This window comes from Pinus tabuliformis, chromosome X (genome assembly GCF_031772625.1).
Source record: "Pinus tabuliformis cultivar Carrire ecotype Pingquan chromosome X, CPIR1, whole genome shotgun sequence".
NCBI lineage: Eukaryota > Viridiplantae > Streptophyta > Pinopsida > Pinales > Pinaceae > Pinus > Pinus tabuliformis.
The window spans coordinates 805,130,905-805,143,396 of record NC_142308.1 but is presented as its reverse complement, the minus strand read 5'-3'; positions in this window follow the sequence as shown (position 1 = coordinate 805,143,396).

Sequence of the window (12,492 nt, the reverse complement as noted above, 5' to 3'; positions counted from 1 at the left end):
TCTACACAAGGGATTCCCCCTGAAACAATGGTGGTGGAAGGTTGAGAAAGGTAGCTCGCTTCATAGCTATTGCAGCCACCCACAAGGACATTGATATTGTATAGATGTTCATGAAGGAAATATTTAGGTTGCATGGCATAACTAACAATAATATTAGGATGAAATTATAAATTCACATTGTTAGAGCCTAGATTTACCTCAGGCTGAAAAGGTAAGATCCTAGGTCCACACAAACCACGCTCAACCTCGTAGCTAGCCCTATGAGGACAGGAGAGGGCTCTCTCTGAGTCAATCTTAGCAAATGATGATCTATGGAGCTTGAGATGACTGAAATATCTTCTAATGTTATGCTAGGTATGAAGTGCAAGGATTTGATTTGATTTTTTGGGGGTTTTGTTGGAAAAAAGGGGAAGGCAAATTTGGGTCCGGGGATGAGGCCAAATTTTTGCAGAGTTCCGGTTGGGATGAGGTAGGCGATAGTTTTGATGCTTTAGATTAAATGATTGATTGGAAAAGACTGCTGAGGAGCTGAAGAGGGCAAGTGGCTGCAAGAATGCTCTCCAAACAGATGAAAACATGTAAACCTAAACAAAGTTTAAGGCAGAGCACAACAAAATCATGGATTCTACCTTTGTCACTCAATTTGTTTAATTCAGAAGAAAAGAGAAGGGAAATGGCATACATAAAAAATCAATGAAATTACAATTACATGAAGAAAATCACCATCAAAACACAGAGCCACAAGGATCCCAACAAGTGCTGCAAAACCCTGGTCTTTCCTTTGCCAAAAATGCAGAAATCAGATGTACAATGGAGTGCCAAGCAATCCCAAGTGTCCAACCATGCTAATGATTGAAATATCACAAGATATAGGCAAGCCTAACTCCTTCCCATGCCTCTAGGGGTCGATATCATCATTCTAGGAGCTGTTTCAACCATATCTAAACAAGGAACTGAAAAATAGGAAATGAAACAACTTGGCTCTATATGTTAGGAAACTGATTCATTCAGTTGTTTTTCACTTTTTAGTGAATGAATCTACTAAAACAAGTAAATATGTGACAAAATTACATCATGTTCATGAAATTACATCAAGGTAGATCAAGAGTTACATCAAAAAGTAAAACTAGTCAAAACTAGGCGAATTTCTGAGCTGAAGAGTGAAAATGAGGCCAAATTTCTCTATGCGCCACGCCCAAATTCTCTATGCATCGCGCCACTTTGGAGCTGATTTTGAGGCAATTCCCAAAGTCCAAATTGAGCCCAAGATATCTCGTTGGAAAGCCCTGCCTGTCTACTTTCCAACCCAAGTCGAACTTCTATATTTGGATGTCATTTGCCCCTCCAAAACTTCAATCTCCCAAGAATGCTTCCTGTGTGTGGAAAAAGTGGCAGAAAGGCCATTTTTAAGGTGTTTTTGACCCTTTAGGCCACCCAGAACTTGATGAAATCATTAGGTAATCCATGAGCATGCATAAATTTTGATAAAAAAATCCAAAAATGCAAAGTTTTCCTCCAGAGGATCTCCCAATTATAAGCGCGCGCCAAGTGGCACTACGCGCTGGGCGGAAAAACCTGTTTTGAAGCCAAAAAATTCAAAATTGACAAAATTTTCTCCAAATTTGTTGAAATTTGGACTAAAGGTCTATCATTGAGTATCATGCTCAGCCAAAGAAGCTTCATCCAAGATTCGGAGTCGATCATGCGTTTTGCGATGTTTCAGTGGTCTCTTGGTGCATGCAGTTCAGTGGCAGAATCATTGCCTTGTTCATATGATGTGTCGGTGCCCGCCTCCATGGTGTTGAAAGTCTATGCCAAGTGTATGTTTGGTTTGTTGAGAATGAGAAATGAGAACTTGGTGTCTTATTTCAATGCCAAATGTGTGCCAAAGGGAAATGAGGGACTGTGGTAAAAATGGGACAGTGGGAACAATGAAGTCGGGACAACCACTAAATGTTGGAGTAACTTGGGATTTTGGGAAATACGAATTGGGGGTATGATTTTGGAGAATAGGAAAAATAAGGGAGATATGGAATGAGGAAGTGATGAGGTGAGGAGATGTTTGGAGGCAAACAATCAATATAAAACCCTAGCAGCAATATCCTTTGCAAAAGGTGAAACAATGATAGTACATGGATTTTACATGTGCACATAAATGTGCTCTCATCAATACATGCCCAAAACATGAAATTTCATGAGTACATGGCAACAATGAGCATCAACATATGCTCCATGTGGCAACAGTAATAAAAATGTAATACATGGCATATCCATCAAGTGCAAGGCCTCCACGAGCTATGACATAAGTTCTCAAAATGTAGCAACAACAAATAGAGGTACTAACATCATCTTATGCTAGTACATGGCCACTCAACACCTTAACCATCTTCATCCCATCAATGAACATCCTATAGTAAATTCATAATAACCTAGCATCCATCATGCTCCATATGTGCATCATCATCAAAATCAATTGGTAGTAGCAATATGTCATAATAGGGTTTGCTTCCCTTTGAACACTCACCATGCCACAAGAACCATCAAACAAACACCAACATGGGATAAAAAACAATGATGGAAGCTCTACCCACTTGTCACAAGACCGATCCATGCATTTTTGGGTGATTTGAGTGAATCCTGGTAGTTTTTTGGCTCTATGGTTGTATGCGCCACACATCCAGCCCAATGCACTACGCCTCACCAATGCACCGTGCCTATGCAAAAATACACAGAGTTCTGAGGCCCAGTGTATCGCGCCTCACCAATGCGCCGTGCCTCCTGCCCAGTGCGTTGCGCATTTTCCAGAAGACTTTTGGAGGCCTTCTTTATGTCCAAATCGGGTTTGGGATAGCTTGTTGTAAAGTTATTTGAGTCTACTTTCCAAACCAACTGGAATTTTTCAATTTGGAGTCCATTTTCCCTGTCAAAAATCAAATCTCCCAAGACTGGTCAAAATGTGCCAAATGAGGCTGCCTAAAGGCAGAGTGCTATTGCAGTCAACTTTTGAAGGTCTTCCTCAACTCAAAATTGAGCTCATGATAGCTCATTGGAAATATCTATGTCTATTTATCCTTTGACTCATCAAGCAAGTCATTTGGCCAACCAAGCTAGAAGAAAATTTGATTTTCCCAAGGTCACTTCAGAGGTGCATCAATTCTCCTAAGGCAACTGTATTTTTGACATTTATCTAAAACCATGACACCTGTGTAAAAATTAAAGTAGGCTTTTCTTCCCTAGCCTGTTGTGGACAAAAACCACTCTCAGTTTTCCAAAATTCATATTTTATTGCTCAGAAACATCATTTGAGTGAAACCTATCCCAATGCGTGGAACAAGAGATTTGTCGAAATGAATCGAAATGCAGGGGATAAGGGGCTTCTAAATTGTTGAGAAAATTCTGGGAAGTAAGGAGGGATGTTAGGAAGTAGGGGAAAGTTGAATTTCAAAGATTGAGTGAGGGGAAGGGGTCCAAAAGGGCTAAACACAGGCCCAACCTAGGAAATTGTCAAGTTGTAGCAATAAACTAGGGTTTGTGGAAAAATGAGGAATTTGGAGGATCTCAGTGATGGGAAGTGTTTAAAAAGGTACATTAAGGATAGGGGAAGGTGTATGAATATCAGGACACAAGTTTTGCTGATTATTTTACCATCCAAGAGAAATTATCTTCAAAACCCTAGGAGACGGAAATGAACTTTACCTGGGCGCAACTGAAGCATGAACAAGGTGTAAAATGACCTAGTGGAACTTGACATGATGATGAAAATCCTCTGAATGATGGTACACTCAACTGAATGGTGACATGGACCGTCATTTGGACAACTTTGAAAGGAGTAAAATCAAACCCTAGACCTAATACCTAGTGACTAAATTTTGCTTGAAGACTCACTAAAATGACAAAATTTGACTTTGACACCTTAAAATCACTTTGTAACAGCATGTTTGATCACTAGAGGAAGGCTGCAAAGACTGACACTAACAGACATCCCACTTTTGGAAAGCACTACTTGCTAGATTTGTATCTGAGTTGGAATTCAATACAACATACCATCCTCATACAGATGGGAAAATCGAGATAATGAATATGGTGTTGCACAACATGCTGAGAATGTACATTATGCACCAACCAAAGAGGTGGGAGGAATAAATTCCCTTAGTTCAATTTCCATATAACAATTCCTGTTATGAGTCACTAAGGTGAGCCCCTTCGATTCTATGTATGGCAAGATATGCAATACACCCATTATTTAGGATGGCCCAGTAACTAGAGTAACTATCAGAGCTAATATGTTAAAGGAGATGGAACAAGAAGTTATTAGAATAAGGAAGAATTTGAAGGTAACCTAGGATAGACAAAAGAGAAACGTATATAATCAAAGAATAAATAAATAATCTCAGGTGGGGGATCACATGTATCTCCAAATTAAACCAAAAAGGAGTTCACTGGAAGTGGGGCCTTATGCCAAGTTGGCACCTAGGTTTTGCGAAGCTTTCCATATTTTAGAAAGAGTGAGACTAGTGGCTCATCAATTAGCCTTTCCTCCCACCATAAAGTCACATGATGTATTCCACATGTCCTTATTGAAAAATTATGTGTGTCATTATAATCACATGATCGATTGGTCTATGATACAAGTAGAGCCCGAGGGAGATTTCTAAGCCATACCTTTTTGTATCCTAGACTAGAGGCAAAATGTGTTTTATAACCAAGTAATAGAGTAGCTCAAGGTGAAATGGAAGCACTTTCGACCCGATGAGGCAACCTGAGAGCATTTAGATCAGATGAAAGCATTGTGCCTTTTTTGTTTTAATGTGTAATGGTTGTAAAATAGTTGTTTCTATAAAGCCAATTTTTGTTTTGTTGTATCTTCTGGTTTTTGTAAGAATGTTGGGGATGGTATTCCTTTAAGGGGGTGGGGTTTGTAACACCCATACATTAATTATAATATTTATAAACATTTTTGTGTAATTGAGCATCTCAGTGTAATATTTGATTGCTTGCACAAAATTTCGGTGTTAATGTAATAAAATTATCACTAGTGAAGTTTAGTCATATTCTAATAATGGTACCAAAAGGTATGAATGTGTGTTTAATTTTCATTATGCACTAATGGTTATTCAACACCAAAATACAAGTAATCATGTATTAATGATAAATTAAATAATTATTCTTTTAATTAATTAATAACAATTAATTAGTGATAATTAAATAACTATCAATTAATATATTCAATAAAAAATAATTATAGTGTTATTAATTAATTCATTAATTCATTAATTTTTAATGTGATCATTATTAATTATATTAATAATACAATATTCATAATTTAACGTTTATTTGATTATTAAAAAATTTGAGGAGGTAGACGGGTCAGATTTTGAGCAGGTCAGTCATCGACGTATGGCGAGGTCGTTTGTGTTTCATTCTTCAAAGGGTAACATGCTAAGGAAGGAGACATAAGGGGAGGGGCAAGAGTTCCCTCTTAGTCACACTTGGAGGCAACCCCAAACAACCTCAAATACATGAGTTGATCAGTGCAAGGGGTTCAATTTTTTTCTTGAAGAGAATTCTTGGGAAGAAAGCATGTGCAAGAACTGTTAAGTTTCCTTAGAGATATATTGTTATTTGCTTAAGATAACTGCATTATATCATTTACACATTCACTCCACAACATTATAAAGTCATTAAATCATATGAAATTATGTAGAAACAAAAACATCATTAGTAAAGTAGTGGAACAGTAAAAGGAACATTAAAAGAAAAACATGCACACAAAGAGACAATGGAATTTGGTCAGAGACTAGGGAAAAACCCTACAAGGGGTAACCTTTCAATTATTCTTATTTTATTAGATTTCATTAATTTTCCAGTTGAGATACAAAGAAAAAAATATCAACAAGCTACCTGGGGTTTATATATGTCTTGTTCACAACTTCGTTTGTGAACAAGTTGTTGAAATGTGTAACTACGTTCAGTATTTATAATATATATTGTAGTTGTGTTTTTATATATTTTATATTAAAGATAAAATAAGTGTAACACCCTCCTCACACATCTACCCAAGCAACCGGCCAACTAGGGTACACATGCGACGAGAGGTCACTATGATATGATTTGACCTACTATGTCACGTTAAGGAAGTGGAACCCACAAAAACACACCATAGATACATTCAACATCAGCATTAGGGCCCTCAGGAACCAATCCAACCTTTCTTCCAACCAACCCCTAGGTCACACTAATATTTTGGACCACTTTACCTCTGGACACTCTCATGTTATGGGCATGCTAGCATCCATGTACCTCTAGATGCTCTCACAGGCCTGCAAGCCAGCATCCAGGGATTTTTTGCACAGTGTTGTACCAGCGTCCCCAAGATTTTAGCCACTTTTTTAGACCTAGAGCCCAGGTCACTACCCATAATAGAGTGACATCTTCATAAAAATAAGATACAAGAAAATGATAGTGCAAAAGCAATTACTTAAATAAGACCTTGACTGGACCCCTACTAGCCATGACAAGAATTTTGTCAAACATATCACGAATATGTAATATACAAGTGTAAATAATAGAATTGAGCAAAAGGGTCTCATACTTAGCTAATAATCATTAAGAAACATTGATGGCTCAACAAATCAACTGACGTTTCATCCATTAGGTCATAAATACATTGTTCATTCATTTATTAGTAGAAACATGATGAGAGCCATAATGGCTACTCTCATAAAACATATATATAACTAGCATAACAGCAATAGAAATACCAATGAAATCACATCCATATAAACCAATATAATACTCAAGAAACAACCTCATATTGATAATGGAAAATCCAAACCTGGGATGGGACTTCCACGTTCCACCCGACTATAGAATGGTTGAGCCAAATCTCTCTTCAACCATTCGCCCCCATGCCATATTCCAAGCATGAATGTGGGATCTCATAAAACACATCAATTCAAAATTATTCAAGGCTTCCAGAGGCCAACCACCTCACAATTGTACATCGCCAAAACCATCATCAGATCAGTCTCTATCCCATCCATTCAAGGCTCCAGAGAATTTGTTCCAACCCAGGCTCTAGGACTAGTAACTCAACCCACAAGTGTTGTTGGGCTCTAGAGCATTTTTCCAACCAAGGCTCCAGGACTAGTAACTAAACCCACCAAGAGCTCCAGATTGTTTGTCCAACCAAGGCTACAGGACTAGTAACTCAACCCAAGTTGTTACAAGGCTCTAGAGTATTTTTCCAACCAAGGCTCCAGGAACTAGTAACTCAACCCAAGCTAAGGAAACATGAGAACCAACCAAAACAAAATAAGGAAATAAACCCACAATCTCCATGGCTATCCAGGAAATGGAAAGGCTAGGAAATCCATTTTCAATCTAGGCAATCCTCCATGCCAGTGACAGATCATGACCATTAATACACATGCATATGCCATGCATGCCAAAAATAGTGAGGAAAACATACATGCAACTCAGTACCTACAAGAAAATGTTGTTGTAGCTGCATATTCTAATGACCTCTTGCGCTTTCGTGCTCTTCTTTTGCCTTCTTGCTCCAAAAATCCAAGTATGCCACACCCTCCAAGAGTGCTACAAGAAAACTTTAAGTATCCAAGAGTATGAGAGAGAGAGAGAGAATAACGAAAGAACTCCAAAATTGTACTAACAAAAAGTTACCAACTGATCCTCATAAGCCTTTTTATGAATGAGGCCTCTATTTTCTTCATTTTCCATTATTTTCCTTCAATTTCCTCCTCGCATGAAACATATTACATTTCACCTCCCTTTTCTCCTAATTTCCATTATTTTCATAAATGAATGTGCCAAAAATGTCATTTTTCCTTTATAAAGCCTTAGCCATTTCCTTTTCCAATTTCCTTAGCCATTAAACAATCACAAGTGATCCCCATCACTAGTATTTTTCCCAACATTCATCTTGGAATATGTGGCCCATCACCATAGCCTTATATATTTTTACATGGAGTTTTAACCAGTGTTGTTACAAAACCCTCCCCCTTGGGGGAACATCGTCCTTGGTGTTTAATGACACATATAACCAACAATATTGTTGAAATCAAAACATGCTTCCCATGGAGATTTATAACATAGCTCATTGCAGTATTTACAATGATCATCTGTTGAAACATGACAAACATACTATTTATTGGAGATTTATAACACAACTCATTACGGTATTTACAATAATAACCACATATACTCATGCACATTTGCTTCACCCAACAAATAATGTTACTATCTATGGAGCTTTGTAAATCAAGGTTGATACAATGTTTACAATAATACACACATATGCACATTTTCTCAACCAACAAATAAAAGGATACGATGTCTGCATCTACAACAAGGGAATCCAGAGGATAACACCTCCACCCTCAAAGTAATGCTAGGATTCACCTCCTTCCCAGGGAGTCCATAATCCACTATCAAAGTCAAATCTGCATCCAATGGTCAACACTATAATCCTATTCAAATTGTCCTCTGAGTGAATAGTTACCGACTCATTGTTCCATGGCACACTCTCAATGTGCATCTTATTCCATCTGGCAATGTTAATGAAAAAAATTCATCCCTAGTCTTCCCTTCTCTGCTACATAGCCCCTCGGGCAATCCAGTTACCCCATTCCATGCATTCACTCACCTTCCAAGTTCTGCTGGCACCTCCATCCTAGGTAGTCCATCCCTTAACAAGGCTTCCTCGCATTGGAAGATACAAAAGTCAAGGTATATCCCAACCTTAAAACCATCATACTGTTTATATCATGCTCATGAAAATCGATGGACATTATTGGGTACAAGTGTCTCACAATGGCCCTGTTCCTGAATACTTTACCAACATACTTTTTCCTACTTCAATTATTTTCACTTACGCTGCTAATACTTGCAATTAGTTTCAATCATCCAACTGGGAATTTTTCAGGCTTCCTATACCAAGCACATAACTTCCATTAGTTTTAAAATAAATTGAAATATATTCACGCCATACCTCATTAGTAGCTCGTCAACAAGGTACACTTGCAATCTTGTTTACTTCCTGTAACAACAAGTCAACTAGTATCTTTGGTATCACATTAGGTTAGTGTAAAACACAACCATCATAGATCAAAATCATAAATCACATGTAACCATCATAATCTAGAATCATAGATCGCATGTAATCATCACAAACTAGAATCATAAATCACATGCATAATAAAACTGAAGTAAAATACTAATACTTATCCTTTAATCAATCCTTAGCTTCTACCTTTCTCCTTATTTTGTATGAATTCTTAATCGGTTTCAACACTCGACAACACCTAGTGCCTTCTTCTCAACCATGTGCACATACAGATAGTGTGCATCCCACACATACAACCACACACAACATACCACACCATGTGATACATGCACCTACACCTGACATACAACACATACACCTACACCCAATGTACAACACAACACAATACATACTCCTACATCTAGTGTACACCACAACACAATACATACACCTACAACTGATGTACAACAAAATACATATATGTACACAGAGTACAACACAATGAATACACATGGTGTGATACCACGACTACACCATGAACATACATAATACCACATGTACAAAACACAACATGTATGACATGCACATAATATCGCATGTACAACATGTACACAGTACCACCTATACACAACACCAACTACATAATGTGTACACAACATCACACGTACATGGCACCACCTGCACAACGTGTACACAATGCCACATGTACATTGGACCACTTGTATAACGTGTACACAATACCAGATGTACACATCACCACATGCACGACATGTACACAACATCACCTGCACACAACACCATATGTACAACATGTACACAACACCACATGCTTATAGCACCACTTGCACAATCATACACACAACACCATATGTACATAGCACTGCATATATAACATGTACATAACACCCTATGTACACAACACTACATATCCAACATGCGCACAACACCATATGCACACAACACCACATATCCATCATGCACACAGTACAATATGTACACAACACCACATATCCAACATGTACATAGCACCATCTATACCCAACACTGCATATGCAACATTCACACAATACTATCTATACCACCTTGTACATAATCATTGCATAAACAACATGTACACACACTATATATATACAACACGACATGTGCACAATATCACATATGCAACATGGACAATATATGCACAACAATAGTACCACACATCCAAAACCACACTATCTCTACCAAGAAACCTTGCTTCCAGTGTCTTTTCCATGCTTGTCCCAGCATGTCATAGACCACACTGCTTTCATTTTGATGATGTATCCCTCGGTATAGCCTACCCATAACATAGACATAATATAATCACATAATATCAACTCATAACCACATGATACTGACCTCATATATTTGTCAAGGCTACTCCTCCCAATTGATTCCTCGTAAAACCAAGAACCTCTTTATTCCATTCACCTACATAAGCAATCATTCTTCCACAAGAATGATCCCTGATGACCCTGTCAGACTGTGACATAGATACATGGATACATACATACATATACATAAACATTATGATAAACAATCATGATCCCGTCAGACAACAATATGCATACATAGACATACATACATATAAAAATCAACATAAAATAATAATGATCTAGTTAGTCAATGACATACATACATACATATTTACATATAAACATTAGCATAAAATAATCATGATCCATGATGACCCTATCGGACAGGACATACATACATACATATGTGTATACACATATATACATCAGCATAGTCATGATCACAATGTAATTACTGGATATCATAAGGTCAAGGTTAAGAGAACTCCCTTTATCCATGTACAACATCGAGAACAATAGTTCCAAAAATAGCCAAGGCATATGATGCCTCAAATCTATTTACTTTACATTTCCTAATTAATTTTCTCATGGTTGTCCCGCCATCATCCATTTACACCAAATGACCCAACCAATCTAACTGGTTGCCATAATATTGCCTTCAACCGCCCTTATACATGAACTGAGCTTCATCTAGGTCTTACCTTACTTGTCAAGTACCACAAATATCTCACTGGGCTCCATTAACTTCCTCCTTCCCCAACCAATTCCCAAGACTCTCAAAACAATAAAGGCAAGATGAGAAGCAAACAAAAAGGAAATCATGGAAAACCAACAACAATATGACACCACAAACAAAGTGGCATGGCCATGCACAAGACACAAACAAAGTCAAAATCAAGCAAAAAAAAGCACCAGAAGACCAAAATAACAAGGATGACAATAGACACCATGACTCAATCCCAATGGTTCCCAGTGCTTCCAAGGAAAATCTCAATGTGAGCCTTCTTTAAGATTCCATGGAGAAATCTTTGCCATGCAATTCTTTGTATCATACTACCATAACACATAATTGTTAGTGTATAAATAAATATAACAAGATACCAGTTAGCTTACCTTTTTATACCAAGAACATTGCCTTGTAGTTGAACACATCCATGTCATCTCTCAAGGGACTCCAATCCTTTGATGAATCTAGCTATACCTGTCAAATACATATTTATGAATGTAACACATATCCTCAAAATATCATACAAATTCAACGTTAAGAAGACTTCGTGTATGCAAAACACTAATTTGTTTGGAATTAGGGTTTCCAAACATAGCCAAAGGAATTATTTCCCAATTCCTTTCTTTTACCTTTTTATTTTGTTGCAATAGAGTGTTACTATGGACTATCACATCACCCAATTGTTATTTATATAAACACATCAACTATTACCTTGTCAAGCTAATACCAAGCATGTTTCCCTACAACTGCTCACACATGTCAGTCTCACATTCCGAAGATCAAGACATCATGTATATTAATTTGAAACAATATTTACCAAGTCTAACAACCATGTCATACTCAACAATCAACTCACATTCATCAATCATAATACATAATACTACAACTATCACCTACTTACACTCTAGTACATATCAGTTGTCTCAATACATACATGTTAGTACCACCATCTTAAAACAAAATCATTCCTTCATACCATTTTACATACACATATCAATTATGTAATTCATCAAACATTCAACCAACTTGCAAAAATACCATGTTAAATAAATCAACTAGACGAAATAATAGACACCAAACACTCAAACACCAAATAGACGACAGAAGAAAGCATTCAAGCACCAAGTAGGCAACATAAGAAAACTCATACCTTAATGTATCTTCGGAGAGGCTATCTTGTCTGCACAATCAATCCAAATTAGCATGATATAACTTCACAACATATCAACTAAAACACAAATAAGATCATGATATCCATAACAGTAACTAACTAACATGTTCACGTCATAAACTCATAAACATTTGTCATTTATGCATAGCAATCACATATGTACGACCAGTCTAGATTAGTACAACACAATGTCACA